This window comes from Stomoxys calcitrans, chromosome 4, assembly GCF_963082655.1.
Source record: "Stomoxys calcitrans chromosome 4, idStoCalc2.1, whole genome shotgun sequence".
Classification (NCBI taxonomy): domain Eukaryota; kingdom Metazoa; phylum Arthropoda; class Insecta; order Diptera; family Muscidae; genus Stomoxys; species Stomoxys calcitrans.
In genome coordinates, this window is record NC_081555.1 from 75,101,381 (window position 1) to 75,110,494 (window position 9,114).

Consider the following 9,114-nt stretch of genomic DNA (forward strand, 5'->3'; position numbering starts at 1 on the left):
TCCATAACCTGATATAGCTGCCATATAAACCGATCTTGGGTCTTGACTTCTTGAGCCTCTAGAGGGCGCAATTCTTATCCGATTGGAATGGGATTTCGCACGACGTGTTTTGTTGTGATACCCAACAACTGTGCCAAGTATGGTTTAAATCGGTTCATAACCTGATGTAGCTGCCATATAAACCGATCTTGGGTCTTGACATCTTGAGCCTTTAGAGGGCACAATTCTTATCCGATTTGAATGAGTTTTTGCACGAATTATTTCGTCATGATATCCAACAACTGTGCCAAGTATGGTTCAAATCGGTTCATAATCTGATATAGCTGTCATATAAACAGATCTGGGGATTTGACTTCTTGAGCTTCTAGAGGGCGCAATTCCTATCCGATTTGACTGAAATTTTGCATAACGTATTTTATTTTAACTTTCAACAACTGTGTCAAATAAGGTTCAAATCGGTTCATAACCTGATATAGCTGCCATATAAACCGATTTGGGATCTTGACTTCTTGACCCCTAGAGGTCGCAATTATTATCCGATATGCCTGAAATTTTGTACGACGGATCCTCTCATGACCATCAACAAACGTGTTTATTATGTTCTGAATCGGTCTATAGCCCGATACAGATCCTATATAAATCGTTCTCTCTATTTTACTTCGTGAGCCCCAATGGGCGCAATTCTTATACGAATTGGCTGCAATTTTACACATATAATTTAATTGTGGTCCGAACCGGACCATATCTTGATATCATTTTAATAGCAGAGCAACTCTTTTCTTATATCCTTTTTAGCCTAAGAAGAGATGCCGGGAAAACAACTCGACAAATGCGATCCATGGTGGAGGGTATATAAGATTCGGCCCGGCCGAACTTAGCACGCTTTTACTTGTTTTTGAAAATTATGGTAGCTATTGGGCGCAGGAACTGCCACATCGGCGGTGACATTTGGTCATGAAGTCAGAGCTGAATTTTACACTGATTGCCAACAGTGTAAATATCTTTTGGAAGCTGTGTTAATGGCTTCGAACGTTATAAAACGGTGCAAAGGTGTAACTGTTTCGCAATTTTGAGATCTTTAGCTTAATCCGTAAATAAAACACCATTTTGTACGTTTTAGTACCTAAATGTACAAATTTAAAAACAATCTTCTAGTCATCCGTTACATACTGCCAAGATGTTCCTATATCTCTAATGTAACAGATGTAGTTTACTCTGTAAATAAAGTAATAAGTACTTTGTAGATTTTAGTATCAAAATAAACGAATGTGTAAAAAATCGTCTAGTCGTTCGGTACAGAGGGCCTAGATGTAATTGTATTCCAAATTTCAGAGCTGAAGCTCAATCCGTATAGAATGTGCCATATTGTACGTTTTAGTTCCAAACTATCAACAAAATCTTCTAGTCGTCCGGTACATACTGCCAAGATGTGCCTGTATCCCAAATTGTAGATCTGTAGCTCAATCTATAAACAAAGTACTAAATGGTACCAATTACAGCACTTTAATACTTTTTGTTCCACTCCTTTTACGATTTCATACTTGGTACAACTTATCGTATATTTGTCAAGACATGGATCATTTTTAGCATTTTTTTCTTATTTTACGTTCACTTATACATTCACTGTTAAAGTAAATAAGCTTTTGCGTACTTTGTGGTACCAAGATGTATGATTTGCTAAAAATTACTTAGTCAGCCACCATGTATTTCTTAGTAGAATCTTCATGCTTAATTTCAGAGCTCTAGTTCAATCCGTAAAGAAAGTTTGAAATGGTACCAAATACGGTACCAAACGTAAGTTTCTTCCCTTTCCTTTACTATTTTTCATATTTTTTTATCTACCCCTTTATTTCGCAACAACAATCATTTAAGCCAAATTTCGAAGTTCTAGCTCTACTCGTTCGTCTTATGCAAAGTTTACCTCTTTCGTCCTATGCAAAGTTCACCTCTTTCGTACCATTTTTGGTACTATTTTTGTCACCAAATCTTATTTTTTTGAGACGTTTGGTTAAAAGTCACCATTTCGTACTTTTTAGTACCTAAATGCACGAATATCACTAAACCCCATCTTATCGCACGCATACTACCCAAGACTCACATTTGTGCCAAATTTCATGACCCAGCCGTTTGGGCTGGGTGTTAATCAGTCAGTCAGCCGATCAGTCAATCATGCGTCTCTTTTATATATAGATATAAATGTCATCAAAATCCGACAACGGGTTCAGACGTAATGGGTTAAACTTTTGTCTTTAAAAATATTTATGAAAACTTGTCTATAGAAAAAAATTTAGGAAAAGGTTTGGGACAGATAAGCATAATAAAATTAAAATTTTGGTTTAAAAAATAATCGGGAGGTTTGGTTGTCTTTAGAGAGTTTTTCGCTGAAAGTTAGTCCTTAAAAAAATTAATTAAAATGTAGTCTTTTGAAAAATTTTAATAATCTTATTTGACAAATATTGTCTTTAAAAAAATTTTAAATAAATTTTGTCTTAAAAATATATAAATATATATGTTCTAGCTGACCCGGGTCCGCTCCGCAGCGGCTTCTTTTACTTTATGTGGAATAAAAGTTTCCTTGGAATGTTTATTGTCAACAATTAAAGAGCTTTTAGTGAATTAACATGCTACGAAAATAGTATACCGCTCGACAAACAGTTTAACAATATAAGTGCCTTTATCTGAATCCCATATGATCTTTATTGGTCTACAAATTTAATTTTGGAGTGGAGGTGTACTCCATTCTTAAAATACTTTATTTCAGCCCGATATTCTCATGATATCTGATTTTGGGGTATTTTCGTAGGTGAGACACTTGGCCCTGAAAAAATATCAGCATCGTGCTCTTCTCTCAAATACCATTTCTTTAAACCTCATATTGTCATTGGTTTACGGGAGTTTACAGGATGAGTCGTCCCCCAAACACATAACCCTAAAATAGTTTATCAAATTTGTTTTCTAATCTCAAATGCCTTTTATTTAAGCCACATATTGGCATGGTCAAAAAATGTTTACCCTTTGCGGGGTGTTTTGGGGATAGGGCGATGCCCTAGATATATTGTCCTACATTTGGATATCAATTTCGTATTCTACTCCCAAATTCCTTTATTTGAGCCCCATATTGCGATGGTCAGTAAAAAATTGCTGTTTGTGGGATATTTTGGGAAAGGGATAGACCTCCAGAAAATTTGTCACGAAAGTGGGTATCAATTCTTGCTCTACCGCCCAATACCTTTCATTAAAGTTCAAATTGATATGGTCGGTAAATATGCCCGATTTAGTGGTGTTTTGGGGATTGGGGTGGTCCCCCAAATTCTAAGCCCTGAAATTATATCAGCAACGTACTCTATTCTCATATATCTATTTATCATTTATTTGAACCCCATATTGGCATTGGCCTCAAAATTGGATACCAAATTCGTTTTCTAATCTCATTTAAACTTCTTATAGCAAAAGTCAGCAAATATGTCCGGTTTGGGGTATTGGCCCTAAAAACTATAAATATTAAGTTCCACTTTCTTTAAGACCTAAATTGTCTTGGTGAGCAAATACGTCTTATTTGGGGGTTGCTATGATGGTGGGACGTCCCCTAGACAGTTGGTCCCTAATGTTGATATCAGATACGTGGTCTACTCCCAAATACCTTTGATTTGAGCCCCATATTTCCATAGTCGGCAAACATTGCCGGCTTGGAGGTGTTTTGGGGGATGGGCGGCCACTCAGTGTGTTGGCCTTAAAAATATATGTCGGATTCGTGTTATACTCTAAAAACCCTCTTATTTGAGGCTCATATTGCAATAGTCAGCAAAGTGTCTATCGGGGTGGCCCGATAGACACTCTTCCCGAATATTGATATCAGATTCGTGCTTTACTCCCAAAGGCCTTTCATTTGAGCCCTATATTGCTATGGTCGTAAATTTGTCCCCTTTGGGGGATGTTTTTGGGGAGAGGCGGCCCCCCAAACACTTGATCCCATATTTGGACATCAGATTCGAATTCTATATTCAAATACCTTTTCTTTAAGTACCATATTCCCATGGTCAGTAAATAAGTCCTGTTTGGGGGGTGTTTTGGAGAAGGGGTGGATCTCCAGAAACGTGGTCCCACATTTGGATATTGGACTCGTATTCTATTCGCAAATACCTTTCATTTGAGTCCCATATTGCCAGAATTTTTATTTTTAGGGTACTATATGAGAGCACACGAAATTTCGCTTAAATCGCACCACACATCTCCGAGATCTGGCGATTTTGAAAATTGGGGTAAGGGGAGGGTCTGTCCCCCCTTCAGATATCAAAAAATGTAGTACCCTATTTGCAACACGGGATCATTATGCACCATCTGTGAAAATTTCAAGAAAATCGATTCAGCCGTTTCTGAGTCTATAAGAAACACACAAACAAACAAAGAAACCAACAAACAAACACAAATTATTTTTTATATATTAGACTAGCTGAGCCCGGCACGATCTGCTGCGCACTATTATGCTATATTGGAGAGAAGTTCTCTAAATTTGAACATTTCTGCATAATTGTAGTTGAAAATCTATTCCAATTTTCCTATGGATTTTTCTTCCAAGTACCTCTTATTTAAACCCCACATTGCAATGGTCAGTAAAAGTCCTTCTTGGGATGTGGTGGACCCCCAGACACTTGGTCCCAAAAGTGAAAGTCAATTCCGTGCTCTATGACCAAAGATCTTTCATTTAAAATCCATATTGCCATGGTCGGTAAATATTGGGTTGCCCAAAAAGTAATTGCGGATTTTTTAAAAGAAAGTAAATGCATTTTTAATAAAACTTAGAATTAACTTTAATCAAATATACTTTTTTTACACTTTTTTTCTAAAGCAAGCTAAAAGTAACAGCTGATAACAGACAGAAGAAAGAATGCTATTACAGAGTCACAAGCTGTGAAAGAAATTGTAAACGCCGACTATATGAAAAATCCACAATTACTTTTTGGGCAACCGATTTGAGGAGTTTTATAGTGGTGTGGTGACCCACGAAACACTTAGTTCCGCAATTCGTTCGTTTTCTACTCTCAAATACCTTTAATTTGAGTCCCATATTGTAGTGTTTGGTCTATAATTACGTTTGCGGGTTTTGGGGGTGGGCGGCTCTCCTAGGCCTCCCACCCCAGAATTTGATACCAAATTTTTTGCTTTTAGATCCTTCCTATATTTCTATATTTTATTTTTCTTTATTCAAAGGACCGATAGGTTGTCATAACAAAGATACATGCTGATGATTAATTTTTACCACTCTGCTCAACTAAATTCAATTGAATTTAAATGTTAGTGCTACTCGCTTAAAGTGGATCATATATTGTAGAATGGTACCATATGACTACCTATTAAATAGTTAAAACTTAGTCTTTTTTATACCCACCACCGAAGAATAGGGGTATATTCATTTTGTCATTCCGTTTGCAACATATCGAAATATCCATTTCCGTCCCTATAAAGTATATATATTCTTGATCAGCGTAAAAATCGAATACGATCTAGACATGTCCGTCCGTCTGTCTGTTGAAATCATGCTACAATCTTTAAAAATATTGGGTTGCCCAAAAAGTAATTGCGGATTTTTTAAAAGAAAGTTAATGCATTTTTAATAAAACATAGAATGAACTTTAATCAAATATACTTTTTTTACACTTTTTTTCTAAAGCAAGCTAAAAGTAACAGATGATAACTGACAGAAGAAAGAATGCAATTACAGAGTCACAAGCTGTGAAAAAATTTCACAGCTTGTGAAATTTCTTTTTGGGCAACCCAATAGTGATATTGAGCTGAAACTTTGCACAGATTCTTTTGTTGTTCATAAGCAGGTTAAGTTCGAAGATGGGCTATATCGGACTATATCTTGTAGTAGCCCCCATATAGAGCGATCCGCCGATTTAAGGTCTTGGACCCATAAAAGCCACATTTATTATCCGATTTTGCTGAAATTTGGGACAGGGAGTTGTGTTAGGCCCTTCAAAATCCTTCGCCAATTTGTCTCAGATCGGTCCAGATTTTGATATAGCTGCCATATAGACCGATCCTCCGATTTAGGGTCTTAGGCCCATAAAAGCCACATTTATTATCCGATTTTGATGAAATTTGGGACAGATAGTTGTATTAGACCCTTCAACATCTTTCTTCAATTTGGCCCTGATAGGTGCAGATTTGGATATAGCAGCCATATAAACCGATTTCTCAATTTAAAGTTTTGGGCCCATAAAAGACGCATTTATAGTCCGATGTCGCCGAAATTTGGGATAGTGAGTTAAGTTAAGCCCCTTATCATTCTTCCGCAATATCGCACAGATCGGACCAAATTTGGAAGCTGCCATATAGACCGGTATTTCGGTTTTGGGTCCATAAAAGGCGCATTTATTGTCCGATGTTGCTGAAATTTGAGACAGTGAGTTGTGTTAGTCTTTTCGATGTCCTTCTTCAATTTGGCCCAGATCAGTCCAGATTTGAATATAGCTGCCATATAGATTGATCTCTGGATTTAAGGTTTTGGGCCCATAAGCGGCGCATTTATTGGCTGATTTCGCCGAAATTTGGGACAGTGCTTTGTGTTAGGCTCTTCGACATTTTTCGGCAACTTGGCCCAAATCGGTCCAGATTTGGATAATGCTGCCATGTAGACCGATATCTCGATTTAAAGTCTTGGCCCCATAAAAGGCGCATTTATAATCCGATTGCACATAAATTTGGCACAGTGACTTATGTTAGGCTTTTCGACATCCGTGTGGTATATGGTTCAGATCGGTTTTTTTTAGATATAGCTACTAAAAAGATCACTATTTTGTTATGCATAATTGAACAATTGAATTGTACTTATTAGTATTTGTTCCAAATCGGAACATATTTCGATATAACTGCTATGGCTCATAAGGTATGAAATTTTCACCGAATTTTGGTAAAAGGTGGTTTACATATATACCCGAAATGGTGGGTATCCAAAGTTCGACCCGGCCGAACTTAAACCTTTTTTCCTTTTTTTAAATCATATTAAATTGCCATATTAAACCATTTTCTGTGGTAAAAAACTAATTTACAATTTGTGTAAAACTCTTGAACAAAAAAGAATTGCCCAGCAACACGTCGTTTGGTCTCGTCTATCGGTAAGCTAAAAATGATTGAAACCTTATCGTTGAGGTTTGCAACTCCTGCTTTCACGCTGAATGTTACAATTTCGGGGCTATGGCGGCGTAAACATTAATTAAATCACACAGTGTCCCGTTAGTTCATTATAATTGAACGACTGTTTTGGTGTGAGGTGGTCCGCTAGACATATGAGCAGAATAATGATATCAGATTCGCAGTACACAACCTTTTACCTTTAATTAAAACTCATATTGTCATGATTGGTGTATACAGCCGTTTGGTGTGTACATCTATATTGCGGCTATATCGAAATATACAAAAATTTTTAAAACATGCGTAGCAGGGACTGATACTCGTTTAACTTATTATAATATAGAAATCGGATGAAAAATACGTCCCCAAAAAGTAAAATCTATAGTCGGTGTATATGGAGGCTACGTCGAAACATAAATCTATGAAGACCATGTTTGAAAAATATATGGAAGGGTCTCAGCATGTCATTATTCCTTATTTAAAATCAAGAGGTAAAATTAAAAGATCGGTCTATATGGGAGTCAAGATATAGTCCGAGTTCAGACTTGGCTATGACAAGGATGTCCATTATCAATGAGCTAAGAATTTCAATCAGATTGCACTCATAGATATGAGAAAGGTATACCCTGTGTTTTTATACCCATCACCGAAGGTTGGGGTATATTCATTTCGTCATTCCGTTTGCAACACATTGAAATATCCATATCCGACCCTATAAAGTTTATATATTCTTGATCAGCGTAAAAATCTAAGACGACCTAGCCATGTCCGTCCGTCTGTCTGTTGAAATCACGCTACAGTCTTTAAAAATAAAGATATTGAGCTGAAACTTTGTGCATAGGCAGGTGAAGTTCGAAGATGTGCTATATCGGACTATATCTTGATATAGCCCCTATAGAGACCGATCCGCCGATTTAAGGTCTTAGGACCATAAAAGCTATATTCATTATCCGTTTTTGCTGGCATTTGGGACAGTGAGATGTGTTAGGCTCTTCGACGTCCTTCTTCAATTTGGCCCAGATCGGTCCAGATTTGTATATAGCTGCCATATAGACCGATTTCTCGATTTAAGTTCTTGGACCCATAAAGGGCGCATTATTGTTCAATTTTGCCAAAATTTGGGACAGTGAGTTGTGTTTGAGCCCTCGATATTCTTCTTAAATTAAGCTCAGATTGGTTCAGATTTGATTTTAGCTCCCATATAGACCGATCTGCCGATTTGACTTCTTGGGTCTCTACAAGCCGCAATTTTTGTCTGATTTTGCTGAAATTTTGCATGCGGTGTTCTGTTACGGCTTCCAACAACTGTGCCACATACGATCCAAATTAGTCAGTTATCCGATATAGCTACCATGTATACCTTTATCGGGATCATCTTTGTTTTGTTCCTAGAGCTTTAGCTGCTATGGGGGCATAAATTAAGCATTATTATGACGAATGGTGGTTTACAATATACCCAAGGTGACGGGTATCCAAAGTTCGGCCCGGCCTAACTTATCGCCTTTTTATACCCTCCACCATAAGATGGGGGGTATACTAATTTCGTCATTCTGTTTGTAACTACTCGAAATATTCGTCTGAGACCCCATAAAGTATATATATTCTTGATCGTCGTGAAATTTTATGTCGATCTAGCCATGTCCGTCCGTCTGTCCGACCGTCCGTCCGTCCGTCCGTCCGTCCGTCCGTCCGTCCGTCCGTCCGTCCGTCTGTCTGTCGAAAGCACGCTAACTTCCGAAGGAGTAAAGCTAGGCGCTTGAAATTTTGCACAACTACTTTTTATTAGTGTAGGTCGGTTGGTATTGTAAATGGGCCATATCGGTCCATGTTTTGATATAGCTGCCATATAAACCGATCTTGGGTCTTGACTTCTTGAGCCTCTAGAGTGCGCAATTCTTATCCGATTGGGATGAAATTTTGCACGACGTGTTTTGTTATGACATCCAACAACTGTGCCAAGTATGGTTCAAATCGGTCCAT